Source organism: Taeniopygia guttata, chromosome 5 (assembly GCF_048771995.1).
Source record: "Taeniopygia guttata chromosome 5, bTaeGut7.mat, whole genome shotgun sequence".
NCBI classification, from domain to species: Eukaryota; Metazoa; Chordata; class Aves; order Passeriformes; family Estrildidae; genus Taeniopygia; species Taeniopygia guttata.
Genome location: NC_133030.1, coordinates 20,909,422 through 20,917,626, shown reverse-complemented (window position 1 = coordinate 20,917,626; position 8,205 = coordinate 20,909,422).

The window sequence follows — 8,205 nt, the reverse complement described above, 5'->3', positions numbered from 1 at the left end:
ACTACAAACACTTCATGTGGTGTGCCAGTATGAATAGCCAGGTCATTTCTCTAGGCTGCTGAAGGCTTCATTTACAGTATTGTTGCACACAGCAAACCCAGTAGAAATGGCAGTACAGGGAAAAGGGTGGGAACAAACACTTCAGAATGAGGCTTTGCAGATAATTGAAAATATTATTGATATGTAATAGGTGTCTGGAATCTTGGAAAGTATTCCAAGAGTAAATTCAAGTTCTTGAGAAACCACCCATAGATACTGATTCATCACTTCATGTTTCTCAGAACCAAAGTGGGAAGAGGCCTCAGTCATAGTAGTGCTAACTAATAAAAGGTGTGATTGGAGGTGATCCCCTTTAAGGGAGTTGCAGTGCCTCTTAAATTCAGAGAGGAAACTCAAGTTCCCTTGTGAGATGCTTTGGGCAAGTCCCAGAACTGCAGCTGTACACCAGCACTTCTACTGTGATCTCTCAGGGTGAGGAAAGATCTTGAAGGAAAGCAAAGCATGCTCCAGCAAGTGCCTTCTGTAATATAAATTGGTATTTAAAAGGATATGATACCTCTGAGTGGTGTGGTATACTTGCTGGGAACTTAGGGAAGTTCACATCTGTTACAAGAGACAATGCTTAGATACTTCCTAGTAATTTTTTCAGTCTTGCCTATTGATGGCAAGTTCCTTCTGTGTTCTTGGAGAACTTGGAGTAGACAAAGGAGCTGGAGTAAAACTTTCTCTTACTCATAGTCACTGAATGTTAAAACTGATTTATAGGCTGATAAAGCAGCTATTTAAATGTACTGGCACTTCATAAGACTTAGTAAAAAGATGGTTAAGTATTTCTTAGTTTTTAACTTCAAAATGGTTATGGTCAAGCTGATTTGCTTTTCAGAAAGGCAGTTTAAAAACTACTGATTGATCTTCCTTTCAGTTGATTTGTAAAAACAATTTGTGCTTGAGCTCTTGCTTGAAACTGCTGAGTTTTATCTCCACTTTGTGAATTCTTGTCTCTGGACCTGCTATTAACTGGTGAAAATGTGATTTTTGGTATAAGAGTTAAAAGAAGAACATTTGGTACTTTTAAAGGAAGCTATTTCTTGTCTAGCCAGACAGCTTATCTCAGCCACCGTTTGGAGATAATTCAGTGGGTAATTGGCCCAGTTTAGTGTGTTACCCCCATCACTCCTACAACTACTTAAATGTTCAAAGTGCCTCACTACATTTCATTAAGGATTTTCCCTGCACAGTCCTAGGGCCTTCCCTTTAACTGGAAAAGTAGGTATTTCTGGGCTGAATGGCATACAATCAATTAGTAAATTAAACATATTTGATAGTGGTGATGCTACTAAATAGTATTACACTATTTTTGGAGTTGCTGTTCTTCATAGAATCAACTAGGAAGAAAGTTTATTTCCAGCCCTTTCTCCGGGTACACACTCAGCAAGGAGAAGCTAGCAAAAAGCAACAGCAGCTTTTGCTCTCTGTGACTCTGGGCCTTTCCACCAAATGCAAAGGTATTTGGCATAGTGAGAAGAATCTGAGGTTTACCAGATTTTGATCTCTTAATGCTCAAGAACTGCTGTGTTTTCACTGCTAGGCTTTGTCACTTAAGGCTTCAGAAGTTACTTTGGAAAATCCCTCTTCCCCAGCACTGAACATATTTCTGGGAAAATTTCACTGGGATTGTTTGACATTTTTCTTCATAGCAGCTTGGAGGAGTGATAAGTGTTCTGAAAAACTGGGAAATGTGCACATCAACTCTTTCACTGAAAATTTGCTACTATCAATAAGAATTTATGCTTTTTCCTGCATATTGACTTGGCTGAGGTTGTGCTGAGGCTTAAATGGAATCAGCTGGGTTTCACTCCTCCAGGTGGATGTAATTATTTCTCTTTGGTGATTATGGCCGTGGAAGCCCCTCAAAGGCACTGGGGCTTGCAGCCTGTTGTTTAGGAACCTAGTATGTCCTGCAATTTCATTAGACATGTTGATAGGAAGGCAGGAACCTGGCTTAATTCTGCAAGAATCTCTAGGGCTTGGAACTGAAGAATGAATTATCTGATTTGCAATAGAAAATGAGAAAGCAATTTCCAGAATAAAGAAAGATGACTGTCCTTAGCCCAAGTGCCAGCACCTCAGCTTTCTGTATTCTCCTTTCCAACTGCAGTGCTGTGAGTTCCTGAGGTTCAGCTGATGAGTGAGGCTGTGTTAAGTCACACTGAATCTGCTGGTGTCTCAAGACACCAGTCTTGTCTTGTCTGGTCTGCAGGCTATATCAGCCAGTCAACACAGTTTTTCCAGGATGGTAAAATCCCAAGTTCAGCAGTCTCTGCTGCAGTTTCTCCAACCCAGTTCAGCTATCCCACTTGATACAGCCAGCAGCTGCTGGGCAGCACAGCCTTGCATTCTTTCAGTGGCTTACAGAAAAGCAGGTAGGTGAAGGATCACTCTCTTCTGGGCCTTACCAAGACAATAAGGCTTTTGAGAGTTCAAATCCTCCCCTGAAAGATCCTTGAGGCAACCTTGGATAAGTTCCCTCACCAGGCAGGGAGGATTGTCCCTGATGCCAGCCTGGGTCTATGTGAAGCAGCAAATGGAGCACTTCTGTGGAGATGAATAAATGGCCATAATGGCTGTGGACTGAAATAAAATACAGCATACTCTTACAGGCTCCTGGCAAGAAGCAAAAAGGAGCTTCTGTACTTGGTACCCAGGCAACAAAGCTGATCACTAAAAAACAGGCTACTTGTTTTTTCCTAATGCAATATTCACTTTTTATGGCTTTCATTTTCAAAGTATGCAGAGCTCCTATTACCTCAGCATTAAGTGCTATTGTATTATAATGGACAAACAAGGCTCTGTGTGTGTGTATATATATATATATATATACACACACAACTTCTTAACAATCTCATTAAAGAGGGATTAGCTAATAAAGTCCGAATGCAGTCCAGTCTGCCTTGCATGAATACACTGAGTCCTGCCTTTGGAGAAAACATCCTAAGCAGAAGCCATTTGAGATGTGGTACAGGCACTGGAGTGCTTGTCTGAGGAATGGTGCTAGAAAAGCAGGAGAGCAAGCAGAGGTGAGGGGGTTTGTTACAGGTCACAGGCACACTCTGGCAGAGCCAGAAACAGCACACAGCACTTGAATTCCAGCCTAGCATGCTGGACTAAATATCTTCTCAGAAAGCCTTACAGATGCTACCTCTGCTGCCAGTCCCAGGGAATGTTGCTTTTATTTATTGTTTCCTTCTTACAAAAATAAAACACGCCTTGGGAATCAGCCATCCTTCCTAATTTTCAAAACAAATAATTCTTAAGGTCCTTTAAAGCCAGGGCTGGCAACTGCTGTCTAAAGAGCTCTGGCATTCTGTGAGGGCATCCCTAAGAAGCTCCCAGCTTCCACCAAGTGAGAAATAAAGCAGAGCCAAAAGGCACAGCCTTGAACAGAGTTGAAGCATTACCAGTTGCCTGTGATCTGCCTTGAGATAGAGATCTCCTCCCCAGCAGGACACTCAGCCTTTGGTTGGGCAGAGGAAAAGCACTGCCTGCAATCATCTCGAACATTTGCTGACCTCTGCTCTGGTTTTTGCCATCTGGAAACTCTCAGAGTTTCCTCTCTGCATGTGCTTTTTTCTCCGTGCCGTTGCACTTCCTCCTACAGGGCGTGAGGCAGCTGCTATGCTGTTTGTCTAGATATGTGTATTGAAGGCAAAGGGTATTGCAGTTTCTGTGTTAAAAACCCAAATCTTCCATGCTGAACAATCCCTCCAAGCCTGTGTCCCTTGCTTCTTGCTGCATCTTCCTGAAGAATAATACACTGGAAAGCAGCAGAGACTATGGCCACAGGAACCCACTGCAAATGTACATAAAGAGAACAAGAAATGGAAAGGAGGAAAGAAGCCTGCTGTAATTACCCAAGACAAAGAACACTAAATAATACAATCATTTCCTCAGGAAGAGATTATAGAGGATTGTGTGTAATGTCTCAGGTCTGAAGGGTTTAAAAATTCACCTTAGAATGAAAGTCTAATTAGAAGGCTACAGCTGCAAAGACAAATGGTTATTTCACAAATCCCTCATTAGAGTTGTTTGGAAAAATACTAGTTTGTCTTTAGAAATAAGATGAATCATTTTCTCATTTTTTAATCACAATTCATTTACATTGAATTATGTTTTGGATGAAGGCTCAAGACAAACTCCTGGTTTTTGAAATTCTCTGAGGACTTTTTCACTCCAGTCTGAAAGTATGAGCAACCTAAAGTAAAATGGAAGTTTATCCTAATGTCTTCATTTATTTTCCTTTCTGACCTCTGCCAACTAGCTTTGATTTTTTCCTATATTTTGCTCAGTTTAATTAGAAATATGAAGACTTTTGTAAAATATTTATATTAAAAGTATTTGTACACCTACAAAAGTATTGAGTAACTGACAGGTAGTGATGCTTTCTGAGGAGCAAGTGGATCACATGGTGATGATCCTTTCTACTATTCAATTTAATCAAGAGAAGACAAAATAAGAACTAGTAAGTCATACTTAAGCAGAAGTTTCCATGGATGAATGCTCCAGCTGTATTATATGTGAAACCACACTTTGTGTCAGAATTTGTGTTTTCACTTCCCAAGAAAGTAAAGACAAAAAAAAAGAGGAAGGGATGGTAAAGAAAGACAAAACTGGAGAGGTTGTAAATAGCAGTTTTGAAATGCCCTTGTTGCACAAGTCACTGGTTTTAACTGGGCATCCTCTGGGCCTTGCTCTGCCAAGGCCCCTGCAGGGCACCGTGAGTTGATGCTCTGCACCAGAGCAAGGTGGCAACACAGAATGGATCTTTCAGGGAAGGGGCTTCCCAGTCCAGCTCATGCTGCTTCTGCTTTTACCTGGCTGCTTCATGGCTCACAGCCTCCCAGGCTGAGAGCTTGGCACTGTGCCAAGAGCTGCCAACAGAAAATAATGGCTTCAAATGAACCTGGGATGCTGGAATGGGCCTGTCCAGCAAAGGTCCTCCAGACAGGAATGCCCTGAGGAACAGGATGCCAGCATCTTCACTGTCTTCAGACACCCAAACTAGGCCTCTTGCTTTCACTTGCTACTCAATGTAAGAATGCAGCATCCAGAGCACTAACAAAACTGCAGTCTCGCACTGAAATATTTATGTATTGCAAAGAGTTTCTATCTCAGATGTCAGACTTCCTGGTAATGTTTCACTTTCATCTTCACCTGTGGGACAGACCCAGGCTTTCAGAATTCAGCTGTAAATTATGTCTCTGGATACAGCTTTTTCAGTTAGACTCTTCCAGTATGGGTTTGCATCAGACACATTTTAACACTCCTGCCTTTGGCATGACAAGCAAGTTCACACTACCTTGAGGACCTTATATTCTTCTGTCAAGTCTTGGACCCCTCATGTTAAGTCTAAGTCATCACTGAACATTGCAGTGGACTAGAAATCTTGGCAGGGATCTGACCAAATCTGTAAGTTAATTGCTTTCTGTTCTCACAGAATATTTTGCTCTAGGACTAACCTTACCTCCAGTACTTACTTGTGTGTCAAGGGTTGCTTCAGTGGTAGTGTAAGGCTGGCATTGTGCATCTACTGAACAAGCTTTGTTCTGGAAAGCTGCTGCTATTGCATCGCTGCACGGGCTCTGGCAAAACTGGATGCTCTGTGAGTACAAGCTTGCTGATCTCTGAAAAGTGTAATGGGATGATGTGTTTGGCTCAAGAAACACGTGTAAAACAAAGGCACTGGGCAGGAGATGTAAGAAATGGGGCTTTAAAAGCTCATCTCCACTGGGTCAAACCGGAGATGATCCTGTGGATCTTGGTATGCTGCCAGCTGAAGCAGCAGTAGGTGACAATTCTTAAAGAAGCTACTTTAAGATCCCTAAGTGGTGTTCACCAGGACCTGATGTGAGGGACCAGGACTCAGGGTCTAGTGGAGCTCAGTGGAGCCTCCTACTTGGTTGATCCTCTTGTAGAAGGAGATCCATGGGTCAACAGCTTATTTACACATTTTTGACCCAGAAATTACAACATAACTTTGTCTATCCTGACTCTGATCCTTCCCCAAGGGAAGCTTTAGTCACAAGTTTCTCCTACAGTTCCCAGTGGCTTTCAGGTCACTGGGAGTGAACTCATTGGTCTTCCCTGCATCCTCCCTGAAGAAGGAGGAGTTCTCTGAAAAAACAGGACCAGGCAGTTGATGTAAAGGCCAACTGCCCCTTGTATAGGATTTCTAACCCTACAGAAGTATAATACAAAAGATGCGGATGTCACTCAGAAGGGAAAAGGTTATTTTAATAGTGTTTTTTCCTCAAGCCGTAGCTAAATTACAGATTTCTTGGCTTTACTGTTACCTGCCACCAATACAGAGCAGAAGACTGGTCACTGCCCTTGTCACCAATGCATCCATATTTTTATTACATCAAGATTTCTGTGAACAGTGCAAGCACTGATGAGTTACTGAAAAGCTGCTCAGCCCTGTCACCTCTTTTGAGGACAAAGTTGTTTGGACGCTGAATTAAGGTGTAGGAAAAGGACTGCACAAGCTCTGTAAGCGTATGATAAAACAGAACGTTTTTGGCCCAATAACCTGAATCTGTTCTTCCTTCAGCTCCTGTGTGCCTGATCATGGCTGCAGACTTTGCTTTTTCTTCTTCCATGCCAGTTTCCCCCTCCTGTTTCTGGAAATCCTGGGAAGCTTCAGTTGATGGCACCAGTTTGTTTACAGAGATGGCTTGATGTGTCCTGTGTATACACATACATTAAAAGAAACCAACCCTCTCTTTCCAGGCCTCCAGTACCTGGATGTCCTTTTCAGCAACTGATTTTGGCTTCAGTATTTGAAAGCAAATATTATGTTTGTGGAGTGAGCGTGACTGACTGGACTCAGACTGACTGACTGGGGCAGCTGATAAGGATGCTGGGCTGACAAAAGGAGGTGATCAGCCCCTGGGACAGCTTCCTTGCACGGCAAACCACCAGCATGACTTGTGTGCTTCCAGCTCTCAGCGGGTCCCCTGTCCACAGCCCTAAGAAAATCAAAGCCAACTCTTGCCTTCCAAGGTCACACCTTGGGTTTCACAGCTTCCCTGCACTCGCACAAGGCTATTGGAATATCTGACTACGTAACAAAAACAAACAAACACCAAAACAATCCCCGCGCCTCCAACCAACAAATTAGCTTGGGGATGCCTTGATTAAAAACTTTTTGAGTTTTTGTCAGCATAGTTGCTCCTTTTGGGGTTGACCTGAACTCTCCCTCCTGCATGCTAGAGGGCAGATCTGAAAACCACTAAACTTGAGAACAGCTCAGCAATGTCTGGATGCTTTTGATTAAAATGGGATGATAAGAGGAATCCAGGGGAGAGACCTCTTTTTAAGCTGTAAAGAGACCAAATTAAAGGCCTCCTGGGATGTATATGAGAGTTCAATCCTGTGCTTGCTGCAGATCAGTGACTGGGGGGGAACATCTTCAGTCGATATAAGCAATAATGCACCATGGGCTTGAGTGCCCTCCCAGGCACTGGAGCTGGGATGTTTCTTGATGGCCCTTAACGAGATCTCCATCTCAACCCCTGCTCTCTAAGCTGCAGGGAAATTGTGCAGTTTATGGTTAATGATTAAGATGTTCTTCTGGGAGCCGTGACTCTGCTTGGAGGCACTGGTTTGTTCATTAACACATGTCTAAAAACAGACGTCAAGGACATCCCCCAGGAGGCACACGTTTAGTGTGGTTTTGACCCAAAACCAGAAGTCTCTATTTCTCTTAGGGAAGGAATTCTGAGTGAGTGAGAATAGCTAGATTTCAGACTGCATGCTGAGGGTATTTTCTCAAATTCCCACAATGCATCACTTAGGAAAATGGCTCAGTACAACACAGAGCTATGGAAGAGATGAGAATGGTGAGAGGGGCATCTCCAAAATGTCACCCCTGAACACTTCTAGGTCCCCATGCAGAAAGCCTTTTAAAAAAGGCACAAAGGTACTATTTCCCTATTAAACAACCTGAAGCCTGGGATGATAGGAACTAATCTTAAGTAAACAAAGACAAACTATTGCACAAATTGGGCGACAAACAATCTGGGGCACCAGCACCATAGTTATTTCTAAACATTTCTATTTCTAAACCCTGTGTGTATACAGGGCATGCTGCAGTCTGTACCACCTGAATTCATTTCAGGACTCCTCTTATTTATAGTTCTCAGTGCT